Source organism: Camelus bactrianus, chromosome 18 (genome assembly GCF_048773025.1).
Source record: "Camelus bactrianus isolate YW-2024 breed Bactrian camel chromosome 18, ASM4877302v1, whole genome shotgun sequence".
NCBI classification, from domain to species: domain Eukaryota; kingdom Metazoa; phylum Chordata; class Mammalia; order Artiodactyla; family Camelidae; genus Camelus; species Camelus bactrianus.
The window spans coordinates 26,401,968-26,417,354 of record NC_133556.1 but is presented as its reverse complement, the minus strand read 5'-3'; the positions used below and the strand labels follow the sequence as shown (position 1 = coordinate 26,417,354).

General features: G+C 44.3%; 1 protein-coding gene across 4 annotated transcripts in view; it reads left to right on the top strand.

The window, feature by feature from the left end:
• The first annotated feature begins 9,882 nt into the window (after positions 1-9,882).
• Positions 9,883-15,387, top strand: part of NAA60 (N-alpha-acetyltransferase 60, NatF catalytic subunit) — a 31,129-nt gene continuing 25,624 nt past the window's right edge. Inside the window, exons 1-2 of one of the 4 annotated variants that reach the window (XM_074346411.1) lie at positions 9,887-10,077; positions 14,577-14,676. The gene's annotated coding sequence lies outside the window, so the exon portion shown is untranslated. Of the gene's footprint in view, positions 10,078-14,576; positions 14,677-15,387 lie in introns of all 4 variants that reach the window. The other 3 variants (XM_045512724.2, XM_074346410.1, XM_010949812.3) reach the window with 3 other exon arrangements.

Below are 15,387 nucleotides of genomic sequence, written 5' to 3'. Positions count from 1 at the left end.
GCCAGGAATGACATCTTGACAGCTAGAGCTGGGCCTTCGGGGAATGGGACACAAAAGAAGTATCTGGGGGATATGCAGGAGGAAGGAAAAAGGTGCTGAAAGGACAAGTGGAAAAATGATCAGGTCAAACTTTCCTACAGGCTAGAACAACCCAAAGTATAAGTGTTGAAATGAGCTGACAGCTTGGTACATGGAGCTCAAAATCAAAAGTATGTTCACCATAGGGTCACAGGGCTGCTCCAGTAGTCATCTTTCCCCCTTCTTTTGCACTTTTATATTCAATGGTATTCTTATGTCAGGGATGTCTCGTTTTGGGCTCAGATTGTCCTGATTTTGATTTTTGGCCCTTTCACCAAGAACAAGTGGCTCTAATGGCCCTTTCCTTTGAATTCTGTTCTTATTATTACAAAGAGATAAACACACTTTCCAATCATTAGAAATTACGCTTGTAGTATTAACTCAATGAATAACCAGAAAGAGAGTTATCTCTGAAACAGGAGAGGAAATGAAATCTTCCCTATACCTTCTGACTTCCAAAACTAAACAAGCAGATCAAGAAAGAAGAAGCTTGAAAGCTTGATCTTGCTAGAAATAAATAGTTGAGATACAAAGTCTATGGTAGTTCAAGACTGAAAGAGTGACTGGATTACATGCCTGACTTAATTTTTTGTTGTTGTTGGTTTGGAGGGGGAGGGGAGGTAATTGGGTTTGTTTATTTATTTATTTATTTATTTATTTTTAGAGGAGGTACTGGGGATTGAACCCAGGACCTCATGCATGCCAAGCATGAGCTCTACCACTTGAGCTGTACCCTCCCCACTGCCTGAACTTTGATTTTCTTTTAAATCAGAGCTGCTCCATCATTAGAAATTCTAGTGATAGATTTTAATCATCCAAACTTAAAAATTCTTCTGCCACAGCCCTTTGACAAGTTTCTTCATTTCAGCCCCTAACATACTAATCATCATCATCATCATCATCTGTATGTATTAAAATTATTTCCATAGCCAAATATCTGCTTTCTCTCTGAAGATCACATTGTCTTTTCTAAAAGTAAAAATATTCTTTTATTATTACAAAACAGTATATGTACATTTCAGAAAGTTGGAAAATATAGGTTAAAAAAAAAAGAGAAAGTAAGAGCACCATATTCTTGTAACCCAGAGATTATCACTGTCTACTGTTAAGTATATATTTTTTTGTCCTTGGTAATTTTAAACCTGATTTCCAGGCTAAATTGCCCACTTGGTTTGTTGTTTTTAACATTGCCAGATGGTACTGCTTTTTAGGGTCCGTTACTTAAAAATAAGTACGTCTCTGGTTCTTACAGCCTTTAGTGTATCCTTCATGAGATGTCATTACCGATGGGAAATTGACAGGGCCTTCCCACGGTGCACCAAAGGAGTCTAGAGAAGCAGGAATATCCTATCTCCCAACTTCAGCAAGAGACTTCTCTCACAGGTATCCAGAATGCCTGACTGAGCAGTTAGAAAACTGATGCTGATTAATTCTTGCGAGTAGAAGCTGCAGCCTGAGACCCCTGGAGAGTAATGAGGTCTACAGAGAATGCAGGTTAGACACAGTGAAGACAGAGAAGAAATGATGGGTTGGATAGTAGGTTAGAGTACTACATGCTTAGATATTTCATTTGCCCCTAAAGAGCCCATCAGATTGTGAATTCTGAGATAAGAACTCTTATCTCAAAGACACTTGGCCTGGGAGTTACAGAGATGGCATAGCTAGGAGCAAAGTGATGACCTTGCCTCTTTCCCCACTGCCACATACAGAAAAGTGTACCTGGAGAGACCGAGGCAAGCCGGAGCGGGGATGAGTGTTCCAGGGAGAAAATCAAAGCCTGCTGTATCCTAAGCAAAAACTAAAAGAATACAGCAATACTAAACCTATCCTAAAAGAAAGATGGAAAGGTCTTCTCTAAATAGAAAAGAAGCGAGAATCTATAGGAAAGGGAAAATCACAATAGGAAAGGCAAATGTATAAAAGCACTGAAGATCACTTAAAGAAGCCAGTACATACAGTGAAAAAAAAACAATAAAAATGTTTTGTAAAAGTGATTATAACTACAATTAACAGCAGAAGGATAAACATGAAGCTGCTGTGTCCTGCTGTGGAAGATGTGCTCATAGTCAGAGGGAATGTGTTGAAATAAAACCCATATTGCTAGTCAACATTTTTAAAATTATCAACACTGAGTGATAGAGGAGGTTTAGTGAAACAAATGCTTTTACTTTGTGGGTAGGTGGGTAAACACTTTTTTTTGGCAAGTAATTTGCCCCTACTGTATGCATTGCGAGGTTTAAAACTGTTCAACAACATTGACTTAAACAAATAGAAATATATTTTTTTTCTCCCACATACAGTCCAAGCTGGTAGGAAAACTCTGCTCTGGGAAGTTCCAAGAGACCCAGGCTCTTTCTGCTTTGTGCTCCACTATCCTATGGGTGTTTAGTGTCCTAAGTGTGACTCTCACCCAGTATGGCTCCCTACCATATCTGCACTGCAGCCATCAGGTAGGGGAAGGAAAGGGGATGCCCCTTCCTTTTCAGGGCAGAACTTGGAAGGTTGCACCTGTCACTTCTGCTTACATTCCATTCACCAGTCACTTAGTCATGTGGTCACATAACCACACCCAGCTCAAGGGAGGCTAGGAAGCATCATTATTATTCTAGTAGCCCATGCCCAGCTAAAAAGCATAAGTACTATCACAATGAGAAAGAAGGATGGGGGGTGGGTATAGCTCAGTGGTAGATCTGCATGATTAGCATGCAGGAGGTCCTGGGCTCAATCCCCAGTACCTCCATTTTTTTTAAAAAATGGAGAAAGTAGACATGGGGGACAATTGGCAATAAGTGCTACATGATCCTAAGGAAATACATAGAAAATGGAAAAAAGTGAGTGGAAATGAATGGAAAATGGGAAAAGATGAGTGGAAACACACAAAGATGTTCGTTGCAGAATTATTTACACTAGAGTAAAATTGGAAATGACCTAATTTCTAAGTATTTTTCCTCTTTTCCAGGAGGAAAGACTGTAGCCAATCAAGATGATATTTATAAGGAGTTTTTGCTAACATGGCAAACTGCTTCCAAAATCAGTTTTAAAGTGGGATACCAAATTGTACCTAAAATACCATCATACTTATTAAAAATGTACTGAACAGAGCAATAAGGAGACATACTAATGTTGAGTGATCATCTTTGGATGATGAGCGAAGGGTAATTTTTCTCAACACTTTTTCCTATTTGTTACAGTGAGTGTATATTTCTTCCATAATTAGCAGAGTAATTAAGCCAGGACTCTGGAATGAAATTGTCTGGGTTGAAATTGCTTCTAACAGCTTAACAGTTACAACATCTTGGAGTTTATTATTTAACTTCTCCAAGCCTCGGTTTCTGTATCTGCAAAATAAGAATAATGATTGTTAACTGCCTCATGTGATTGTTGGGATGATTAAATGAGATAATATGTTACATCACACTTGGCACAAAAGTAATGCCCCCAAAGTAGAAGCTTTATAATTGAAAAGGTTTCTAAATAAAATTATTATTATATATTGGCGCTTCAGCAATCAGATACGTCAGTGTAGTCCACAGATAGCTTCCTGTGATGAGGTGTTTCCCACGAGCTTGACAGAGGGGAATAAGGCTGAATTTTTAGAGTTAAACCGGGAAAATGAAGATAAAATCATGTTTCTATTGAAATAAGAAGTAACCTTAATTGAAGCCTGGAAGGTTAATTAACGTGTGATCTATGGATGTGAAAAGGAATGTGTTTATGGAGCAGCCTAGTCTGAGTGGAGCCAAGAGAAAGAAGAATCAGCAAGACTGGCAGCCCTTCTGGCGCCATGCAGACACAAGGAACACTGGGCTTGTGGGGCAAGCATTTCTGACCCTCAAGAAGGGATCGACTAAAAGATCCCCCTTAAGACTCTCTGTGTTCCTTCCTCTTCTATCATGCTCACCAACAATTTTCTGGTTAGCAATCTAGTTTCTCAGGAACATTAAGGGAGGAGGAGGTGTCTGGAGCAGCAGTACTAGTATTCCAGTGACTCTTAACTATAAACAAGTAAACCAGAATTTGGTTTAAGCTTCAGTCTTTTGTGAGTCTGATCAGTAAGCCCAACCAGGTACAGTGACAATAAGAATGGAGAATGAGACCCTCCCAATAGTCCAGGCTAAGTGGCCACCTCTGTCTTGGTTTTAATTGAAGCAAGCAGTATCATCCTTGGTGATCTAGCTCATACACTTGCATCATTTTACACCCAAATGGGGTTAATTTGGAAGCAAAATATTTGGTTCCTGGTTGTACTGGCTTTGATCCATGTAAATGTTAACACATTCTTCTGAACCATGAGTCGGAACAACCACCTCAAGCCAGTCTCCTGGACTTTCTTCTCTCCTGAGAGTGCTCCCAGGGTTGTCCAGAGTCCACTCAGGCAAAGTAGATGCTGATCAACAAGCCGACTGTCTACAAGGCTTGCCATGAAGTGGCTTATTCACGATCTGTTTCTGGGACCCTGGAAAAATATTTTTGGAGTCTTCCAGGAAAGACTGGTTTTGGAAACACAGCTGTCCTCCCAGTAATCAGAATACTTGTGATCCAAGAGAACGCATCGGGGCTTGAAATGAAGAACCAGTCTGTTTGTTTCTCAGTTTTCATTCCTCCTGATGCCCCTGGGGAGAGAAGCTTCACTCCACCTGCTATAAAGGCTCTGGGTGGGTGTTTCATTGTCTGGAAAATGGGACAGCAATACTGACCTTTCAGGGTCAGTGGAAAAATAAATGAGGACATTCAGGAAGGACTGTAGCACAGTATGTAGCATGCAGCAGACACTTAGCAAATCTCTGTTCACTCATATTCCATTCAGAGAGTTCCACTGTCCTGTGAAAGTGCCTCTGTTGAAACCCTTATCAAACTGTCTTGTAATCACACACCTTAAAGGCAGAGGCCACATCTCAGTCACCAATTGTACCCACAGCTCCCGGCACAGTGCCCAGCTCTCCTTGTTTGTTTGTTTGTTTGTTTGTTTTTATGAGAGGGAGGTAATTAGGTTTATTTATTTATTTATTTATATTTGGAGGGCCTGCTGGGGATTGAACCCAGGACCTCATGCAAAAGCATGCACTCTACCACTTGAGCTATACCCTCCCCACCCCCAGCTCTCCTTAAGTGAAGGAAGAAAGAAGGAAAAGAATCCAGTATCCAAGTTCAGCCCTCATCTCACTCACACTTGCTTTTTATTGATGAAATTTCCATATTGTCCATGTAAATGAGACATCTGGGAGGATACCAAGACACTGGTAACAAAACAACAGATTTATACTGGATAGCACAGGGAACCATATTCAGTGTCTTAGTAGTAACCTATGGAGAAGAGGAATATGAGAATGAATGTCTGTATGTTCCTGTGTGACTGAAATACTGTGCTGTACACCAGAAATTGACACAACATTGTAAACTGACTGTACTTCAATAAAAATATATTTTTTAAAAAATTTTAAAGGGGGAAAAATGACACTGGTAGCCGTGGTTACCTGGAGAACTCTTGTTACTCAGAGTCACAGGGAGGGAAACTTACTTTTCACCCTATATCCTTTTGTTCTGCTTTTAAATTTTTACCATGGGCATACATACGTCTACAAGTGTTAATGTCAGAAAATCCCCCCCCCCAAGTTAAACCAAAGCCAAAGTATATTTACATCTGTAAAAATCATATAGTGATGAAATATAAATGGTTAATAAAAGTAGGAAAAAGCGGTCAAACTTACTAAGAAATACACATTAAAAAAAATGAGAACTTTTTCACTTAGATTGCAGAGAGGTAATGAAGGATAATACCCCATGTTGGTGAGGACGTGGGGACAGAAGGCGTCTCACCCTTGGTGTGAGAATAAAGTAGTAAAACCTTTCTGGCAGGCAGTGTAGGGTTTGTTTTCAAATTGAAAATGTCGTCAATTAAAAACAAGTTAACAGGGAGGTGGCAGGAGAGTACAGCTCAAGTGGTAGAGTGCATGCTTATAATGCAGGAGGTCCTGGGTGCAATCCCCAGTGTCTCCTCTAAAAATAAATAAATAAACTCAATTAACCCCCCTCCAAAAAAACCTCAAACAAAAGTTAACCAACATTCTAGGAATTTTACCTAAGGAAATTATCTGAAATGTGTGTGGGTTTTTATGCAAGGTTTTTAGTGGCAATACTGCTTACAACCTGAATGTCTGGGTTTTGGTGGGGAAACCTGATTCCTGGCCCCTGCTACTCCACCCTCCTCAACCCCGGTCCATCTATGATACAGCAGTGATGTGATACAGTGGTGAGTAGGGCCCTTGGTGGCTGTGATCACCTAGGGTTAGCAGAAAAGAGCAGTATCTGACTTTGTTCCTCTTGGGCAAGATGAGAGCCTGGGTACCAGAGAGAGAGAGGTGAAAATTAATATGCTTAATATCTCCTTAATTTCTGGAAAGATCTTGGCCTTGGAAACTCATGGAACTACAAAGAAAGTTAATTCTTATTTGTTACACTAAGTGTGTATCATCTCCATCATTAGCCCAGTAGTTCAGCCAGGGTTTGGGAAGGGCAGAGCCTACATGTGGAGACGGTAGCTTGCTGCTCATCCTGGCCCAGAGGTGCCTGATTATCCATCTCTCGGGTTGGGAGAGGGCTCTGCAGCTGAGAGGAGGCAGGAATTGAGGGCTTCCCTTCAAGTGCTCCATGGAGAACTGCTGCTTCTTGTCAGCTTGGAATGTGGCTAGAATACAGGAGTAGAGACCGCTGGCTCTCCCCACGGTTGTGCCTCTAGGTATCTCTCTGCTTGACCCATGGCCAGAGGGTAAAAACAGTCAGGAGGAGGTAAGAGAAAAATAATAGTACACTTGAAGAGACTTGGCACTGAGAGGGAGGGGAAGCAGGCAGAACTCTCAGAATAAGCAGTTCTTGAGTGGGAGGATATAGCTCAGTGGTAGAGCACATGCTTAGCATGCATGAGGTCCTCGTTTCAAACCCCAGTACCTCCATCTAAAAAAAACAGGCAGCTCTTGATGAAATATCACTTCTGAGGGAGACAGAGGACAGCTCTACCCAAATACGAATGACTGGAGATTTGATCATAGCAAAACTTCCTGGAACTGAAAAGTATGTTTTGTTTTTAAGTTAGTGTTCAGGAGATAAGTTGAAGGAGAGGATGGTCATCATAATGTTAGTGGTCTAATAGATCAAGTGGAAGAATATCTCAAAACCCACCAAAAATAGAAAGAGAAAAAGAAACCAGGAAGGCAAAGACTTGGAGGATCAATCAGTACTGACCTTGGTGTTGATTAGACCTTTCCTGAACCAATTCCTGTCGTCAGGAGATGCCCCTTCCCACATGCTGGGTTATCTGAGCCAATCACTGAGCCAAGGGAGAAGGAGCAGACCTTAACTGGTTAGGCCAATTAGGGACCATTTTGCGGGTTGAGTCAATACCACCAACACAATGGGATAGGGTGGAATTTTTTTTCAGAGGACAACTACCTTAAATATCCCTTGTACTAACACATGGTACCTGGCTGAAAGGATTGTCCTGAAGATAAATGACATCCTGTGTAAGATTCTTAACACAGTGCCTAGCACATAGTAAGCCCTAGAGAAATAATTATCATTTTTTTCTCATTTGTGTTTAAGAGGTATTTGTAAAATTTGAATGGATATAGATGCCCTTCTCAGTTTTGACAATGCATCTTATAAGTGCTCAACATAAAATCCTGGAATTGGCAGAATGTTGTTACTCTGCCATCACTTACAGAGCACTTCTCAGACTTTAATGTGCCGAAGAATCACATAGGGATCCTGTTCAATGCAGATCCTTAGTTTAACGCAAATTCTGATTCAATCTAGGTGAGGCCTGGGGGTCTGAATTTTAAACAAGCTCCGAGGTGATGCTGATGCTATTGGACCACAAGACCACACTTTGAGTAGCAAGGACCTCGGAAGGGTTTTGCCTCTTCTGTGTGATTGAAGGGGCTTACCCCGCTGCCTTCATGCTCCATGGATGGACAGAGGAAGCATGAGGAACACATGCAATTTTCTTTTTTTTTTAATCTCATCTTTTTAATTTAAAAATTTCAAACCTTCTGAGTATTTGAAAGAATAATGCAAACACCTATGTACATTTTACCTAACTTAACCAATTATTATTCTTAAGGATGTGCTGAAGAACTTAAGTTTCCCACATCACTTTTACTCTTGTCCATTGGTAAAAACTTTGGCATATAGACTCGCCTTGCTGCTAAGGGAGGCTAAGAAATGTAAGCCTAGGTTGACAGCTATTTGCCTGCTGGGGGTGCGCTTCTATTACTACAAGATTTGATAAAGCAGTTATTTTTTAAAAAGATGAAGGAAGAGCAGGAAGAGGAAGACAAAGGATACCAGGGGACAAGCCACCTCTGACGTGCTGACTCGCTGAATCTTGCAACCAGCTCTCTTCAAAGTGGATTCTGGAAAGATTGGAGCTAAATTTGCAGCCCATCTCTAGAAGTATGTAGGACTTCAAAGTATGCATTTTATAACCACTTCATTCTTGACTCTTCTATCCTCATTTATATTAAAGCTTTTATTTTTTTTTTACAAATTTGATTATAATTTAATAGTGATATGCTAAACATAATTGTATGAGTGTTTGAAGTGTCCTGAATGGACCCAAACAGGTTTACCACAGCACCTTTGCTTACAGTACCATGTTTGCAGCACTTAAAACTGTAAATCTACAGAGTTGTAAATGGTATTAAATTCATTTTCATTTTGCCCATGATTTTTCAGCCTTTAAAAAAGTGGAAACTTCAGAAACAGTTACAAAAAGGAAATATAAAAACAGGCTGCTTTATACAAGTCAAGAGTCCACCAACCGCTAACATATTATGTAGACAATAGAATATCCTTGTTTTATATCCCTTGTTACACTACTCTTGATCTATTTATACCAATTACCTTTAAAACTTCTAACCTCTTTAGGTACATTTTCCTTGTCAAAATGTTAAAGAATATGTATTTAATATTTATAAGATAGTGTGATTTTAGACTGTTTTGACGTGTGATAACATTTATTCTCTTGGATATGAATTAAATCCTTTTAGGGTTGATCATTTTAGCGTTCCGATTCCATCCTTTGGCTATGTTACGACTGTAAGTTATTTGAAGGCAAAGACTAAATCTCCTTTAAATTTAACATCAGATTTTGCTCAATACGGGTCCTTTAGTAACAAAACTTGAGTTAGGTCTTGTGATATAGACCCTCCTGCAACCTGAGGGCGACTGACCCCTGCCCACTGACACAGCGACAGCCGTAAACTGCCTTTCAGCAAAGACTGGACTCTGGCTGCCGGCCGACGTCCGGTGCCAAACGGGGAGGCGCCGCCAACTAGCCGGCCCGGCCACCCAATCACGTTTCGCTGGCTCGACATCCCGCCAGCCGCCGGAACGTAAAAGCTCAAATCCCAAACCCAAACGAGGGGAGTGTTGGCTGGTAACTGAAGGGCTGTGAGCAATCCCCGTCTTTGGGAGCCTCCAGGTCTCCCACAAACCCGGCGGACGCTCAGCTGAGCCCGAAGAGCCGGAGCCTGCCGGCTATCACCGCCGCCGCGCCCGGGGCGTCCACGCCCACCAGGCTCAGGTCCCGCCGGCCCTGTCTCCGCGCATCCGCCGGCCATCAGAGCCCCGCCCGCCTCCTGCAGACGCGCCCCCTGCAGACGCGCCCCCTGCCCTACTGCCGGCGCCCCCGCCCTACTGCCGGCGCCCCCGCCTTTCCCGTATCCCGCTTCGCGCGACGCCTGCCCACTCCTAAGATGGCGGCGACGGCGTCGGGAGAGGGCGACCCATGTGGGCTCCGGTGACCAATGGGCTTCCGACCTGCGCCGCCGGCCTGGCGCGGGAGGCGGAAGTGCCTCGGGCCGCCGCCTCCGTCCCGGCTGCGGCCCCTACCGGTTACATAACTCGTTGCGGGCTCCGCGCGGCCCCACTTCCTGGCTCCCAGGGACCCCAGGATGCGCTGAGCCCCACAACGCCGTCCGCTGCCGCCGGCTCCCGCCCGAGGTGAGTTCCCTCGGGCTCGGACCTGCAGTGAGGCGCCGGGCCCGGCGGGGGACGGGGATCATGGAGGGCAGGGGAGGAGTTCCCGTCCCGGGTGGGAGCGCAGTTGGGGCGCCCGCCGGGGCGAGGGGGCCCGAGGAGGACTTGGCGGAGCGCGGGACGGACAGTCACTTCAAGGGAGGCCAGGGCGCGGCCCACTTCAGCCGGAGCCCAGACCTCTCCGCGGGGTTTCAGGGTAGCCTCAGAGCTCGACCTCCCCGGGGTGAGGGGGCAGAGGCCCCAAGCCCCAGGCTGCGGAGGGGCCCGCTTCCCACCCTTTTGCCCGGGGCGCCTCCGTGCCAGGCCCCAGGACGAGTTCGTGGGGAAATTTGGAACCAGAGGACAACCTGCCTCTTACTAGCCGCCGGTCTCGCGGGAGGTGAAGAGCCTGTCCTTTTTACAGTTCAGCGGTTTGCCGCCGCCTCGCCTGGCCCTGCCTCTGCTTTGGGCTTTGGTACTTGTTGCACAGACTGTAGTTATTCGCCGAGTTGTTTATCCTCCTGTGAACTCCTGAAAGCCTGAGGCTTTTGAATCGTCTCCGCGTCTTACTCCTTCAGCTGTACCTTTTGGTTAAGACAAATCAGTTTCTTATGTTTTTGGTAGTATGCCGACTCCTACACCAACTCTGCCCTCCTCTGCCCAGTCAGGCATGTCCCAAGGAATAGAGGGAACCTGTAGCTTCTGTGGTTTGTCACACTGGGAAGATTTTCAGGAAGGCTTTGAGCCTTTTCCAGATCACTAACAACAAATATCTGTGTGCCCAGTGGGTGTCGGACCCTAGGACTTGGAGATGAGGCATTGGCTGGTTCATTGATAAGTTTTCACTCTGCCAAATCCTCAGGCCATACCATTTTGTTACTCATTTGTTCCGAACGAAAAGGATAACAGCCCCACGGAGTAGTTCTCTGCGGTACCTTGAACTGGTTGGTGTTAATCAGAGCGTCAGAAATGGAAAGAACATTGTTGCTGGCTGCAGAGATTTTTCAGGAACACTAAAGGCAGAAAACTTCTAGTTAATGCTTAACTGAGTGAATTGGGAAAGTCACCGTGACTCCAGGTCCTCTACAGAAATACCACACTCCATGTAGCACTTTGTGATACACAGATAAGTGTTAGAAATTCTTTAGCCAATAGTACTGGCTTGCAGGGTGGGAAGAAGGGAGGTTTTGAACAACACTGAATTAAAAAGGGGGCTGAGGCAATACAAATAAATACTCTCTTCTTTCAAAAATCCCTGTATTGCTTTAAGCTCAGAGAAGAAACTCAAGGGTGGCTGAAATAGAAGTCCCTGTCATCTTAACACCTGTGCAGATCAGTCATGGCAGTACACATAGGTCTTCATCTCCCCTATTCTAGGAGCCTGTACCTGTTGAAATTAATGTGCAATCTGGCCCTTTGAGAAAGTGGTGTTCTGTCTCATTTGGGTTATAAATTGCTGGAGTTCCATCTCACTGAGCTTGCACACGTGCTGGGTTTCTACGAAGACATTTAAAACCTGTAAGTAATGCAGTCAAGTCTTGGTGTGGTGTTAACAGGCCAGAATAAAAGATACAGACACTTTTTTAGAAGATCTCTGTATCCTGTCTTTAGCCTCTCCCAGCTGTAACTCACAGTGACTTTGTCGCCATATTTGTGTTAACCACACCCCGTCGTAGACTTCAGATATGACCTGTTGAAGTTGCTCAGCAACAGCTTGCTTCTGGCTGGGATGGAAGAAAATTCTTGGATTTGAGAGATAAAAGACACTTACAGTTGGCCTAAGAAGGGTGATGCTGTCATTGCTGACCAGGTGCTCTGCTGGGCAGTGTCCCAGCCTCAGTGTACCTGCTTGCAGAAATTTGTCCTCTGGCAGCCCGAGGTGTGTTTAGTCTGGGTGGACACAGCATTCCTTACCTTGCAGCAGCCACAGGGAACACAGTGTAGAGAAAACTCCTTGGAGCTCTGAGTTCAGGGCAGAACTAAGATAGCCCAGGGGTCTCTCTTTGTTGGTGACAGCTCTCCTTCTAGAATAGAAAGCTGGCTGGTTATCAGGCAGTGTCTCCTCTTAAATGGTGGCTCCTGCATCTCTGTGTCATACCTCCAGTATCCCCCCAACCCCAGTCCATTTCTGGAAGGAATCCACAAAACCCTCATGGCTTTTCTACCTCAGTTCCTTGTTTGCAAGCTTGTTCTATAGACTCTGCTTCTGTCCGTGAGCAGTGCTTTCAAGCAAAGTGCTGATTTGCAAAACAATACTGAAGTCCTGGGTCTCTATCTGGCTAAATTCAAATGTGGAATTTAATTCAGCAAATATTCGTGAGTGCCTTTGCTAACTCCAGAATCAGGCCTCTTTCCCTAAATATGATTCTTTTTAATATGACCTCTAGGAGCTGGCTGGCAGACACATGACCGAGCCTGGATAGTAAGGGAGAGGGGGAGTAACAGCAAATGAGGGCCAGTCTCTAGTCCCATCCTGTCCTTATCTCAGATTCCCCATCTCTTCCCCTGAGGCTGACTTCCCGCTCAAGCAGAGCCCATGTGGCAGGGAGGGGCCCAACATTCCAAATAACTGTGGCAAGGGCCACCTATGAGAATGACAATGTAAAGATTTTTAAATTTCTCTTCAAATTATAAGTAGAATGATTATCTATTGTGCCCCAAAATAGACTCTCTTATTGCCAACTTGTAAGCCCCAGACCTTGGAACAGCGTGGCATTTTGTGCCCTGATGCCAGAAATAGACATTCTAATACAGATTCATAGTTGTAAAGAAGCAAAGAGAAGCTGGTTGTGGAAGGGACAAATGTTTATTCCCTTTGCTTCCACAGGAAGACCAGAGAAAAGTATTTTGTCATTTTTAAGAGACCACATTAAACAAGAAATTCTTTCAGTTCTGTTTCTTGTTGTATAGTTATTGCTATTAAAAGACAAATTGTGTTCCTCTTTTTTGTTTCCTACATTCCTGAAATAGGGCAGCAAAGGAGTGAAATTTGAGCCCCATCTTAAAAATAACTGAGAAGAAAGCAACTTTATTTTATAAAATAGTCTTTGGGTAATTGTCCCTTAGCTACTGAAAAGAACTCTTATCTGGAAAGTGTTAATGCAACAATATTTCCATCGTTCCCTAGCATTGGTGGGAATGCTATTTGCTACTTTTTTTAAACTTGTTTCTTTTTAGAAGATGACTCCTTCTGACTCTAGTTGTAAACTATTTAGAAGGTCTTGCTGGTCAGAAATTTGTTGCGCTTTCTACTCTTAGATTCAGATTACCCTATTGCTTCTCCTCTGGCCTCCCATTTTTAACCTTTTTGTTGGAATATACGTATAGAAAAGTGCGCGGCTGGACCAGTGGTCATAAGGGTATGGGAGTTTAAAAGTTGGCACGAAGAGAGTCTATTTGGGGGCACAGTGGGTAACCATTCTACTTATAATTTGAAGAGACTCTGTGAAATTCCCAAGTTGTTACTAATTGAATACAGCCCATGAGATTATTATAATATAAAGAGTGTATTCATAATTTTCACATACTGCCTGAAAGCCTTCATTTTTCCCCCCGAGGATTAAAAAAAAAACTCCAAGCTCATTGTTTTTCTTTAAAAAAAAAAAAAAAAAAAAGCTCAAATGATACAGAAGTGAGCGCTCTAACACAGACATCTGCCATCATTCCAGAGGCAAATGGTGACAGGAGGTTGAATTTCTTTTTAAAAATCATTTTTGTTACAAAAGTTAACCTCATGATCAAGTGTTAATTTATACCAAATTTGACCCACTTTCATGTTTAATATCTTTGTGATTCTGAAGGATCTTAAATGCCAGCCCCGGAGAAGCGGAGATTTAAAAAAAAAAACCATCCAACAATAAAACTCCACAGAGTGGGATGGAAAAAGCAGAGGTGGGGGACTAGTTCACTGAAGGGGCAGCGATGAGGGGCAGGCAGCTTTCTGAAACCTGATTCCCCTGTAGCTCTGCTTTTCTCCCTCAAATTGAGACCCTCTGTCCGGTTCACCCTGTGCCCCAGGCAGTGCTGAGGGTACTTACAGCCACTGAAGTTCTCTGTGGAAGGACCAACTTGCTCTTAGTGGGGTTGGAGCCCTCGGCAGGGTCCTTTCTCAGGTGTCAGTCATGGATGTGCATGTAATACATACATTTTACTACTGGTAAGTGCATATATTTACCACCCTCCCAGCTCCCAAATATAGTATTTACAGGTGGTTTTGTTTGTTTTGTTTTTAAACCCAACTGGCTGACCCAGTCCCTCCATCTGATCTGAAAGTTAACATTCTGCATGGCCCTGTCCTAGATGACCAAGATCCCAGATTAAAAAGCCACGGGGCCAAGGCACCTCTTCCCCAGCTGTCCTTGTGGCCCATCCATCCCAGGCCCAGCTCCGTTCGCTTTGAGCTCTGATCGCAACCTGCAGCGGGAGCGTGCGGGCTGGCGGCTGGGGCTTATCTGTGCTCATCTGTACCCTCATTTCCATTCCAGGAAGAAGAGACCTGCCCGAAACTTTGAGGCAAGGGGCCCTTGAGGTCTGCTCTTGGCTCCGTGTCTCTGGTCCTCAGTTCAGTGGCCCTTTTTCTCCCAGGTCATGTTCTTTTCTCTGTTTCCGTTGTCTGTGCTTGTCTCTCCCCAAACCTGGGCTCTTGTCCCCCAGATCTGACTGAGTGGGGCCATAGAAGGTGAGCAGTCCTTGGGCTCCCACCCACATCCAGATCTCCTTCCGGATTCTGCTCTGATGTCGGTCTCTGGAACAACCACGGGATTCTGCCTTTGGATGGAGCATGGGGGTTGCGGGTGGCACATGTGCACGTGGCCAGGGACCCAGCCCTCCACACGTGATCATTTTACCATGGACGTGAGGGAAACAAACAAAACAGTAAGATAAAATTTAAAACAAAATAAGATCTGTCTCATTTTGGGACACGATGTAAACGCAGGAGGCCCTGAGGTGCAAGATACTTTGTCTCTCTTCTCATTCTCCAGCACCTTGTGACGGCCGAGTTCCTGGTGCAGGTCCCCCAAGTTCGCTGGCCCCCAGCAGTCAGCACCCTTTACAGAGGGCTTCCTTCTCAGCGCCTGGCAGGTGTTTTGCATGTGTCATATGAGGGCTTCGATCCCCATCCCCACTTCACAGCCCTCCCTGTGGCCAGGGGCCCACGCACAGCAGGCAGAGCTGGGCAGTTCATCTGAGCCCAGATCTGTGCGGCCTAGAAGTCTTGCCGTCTCCTGGACTCTGCTGCCTCCTGCTTCACAGGCCCTTTAAGAAACTCGTGAATCAATGATCCCTTTTGTTTGT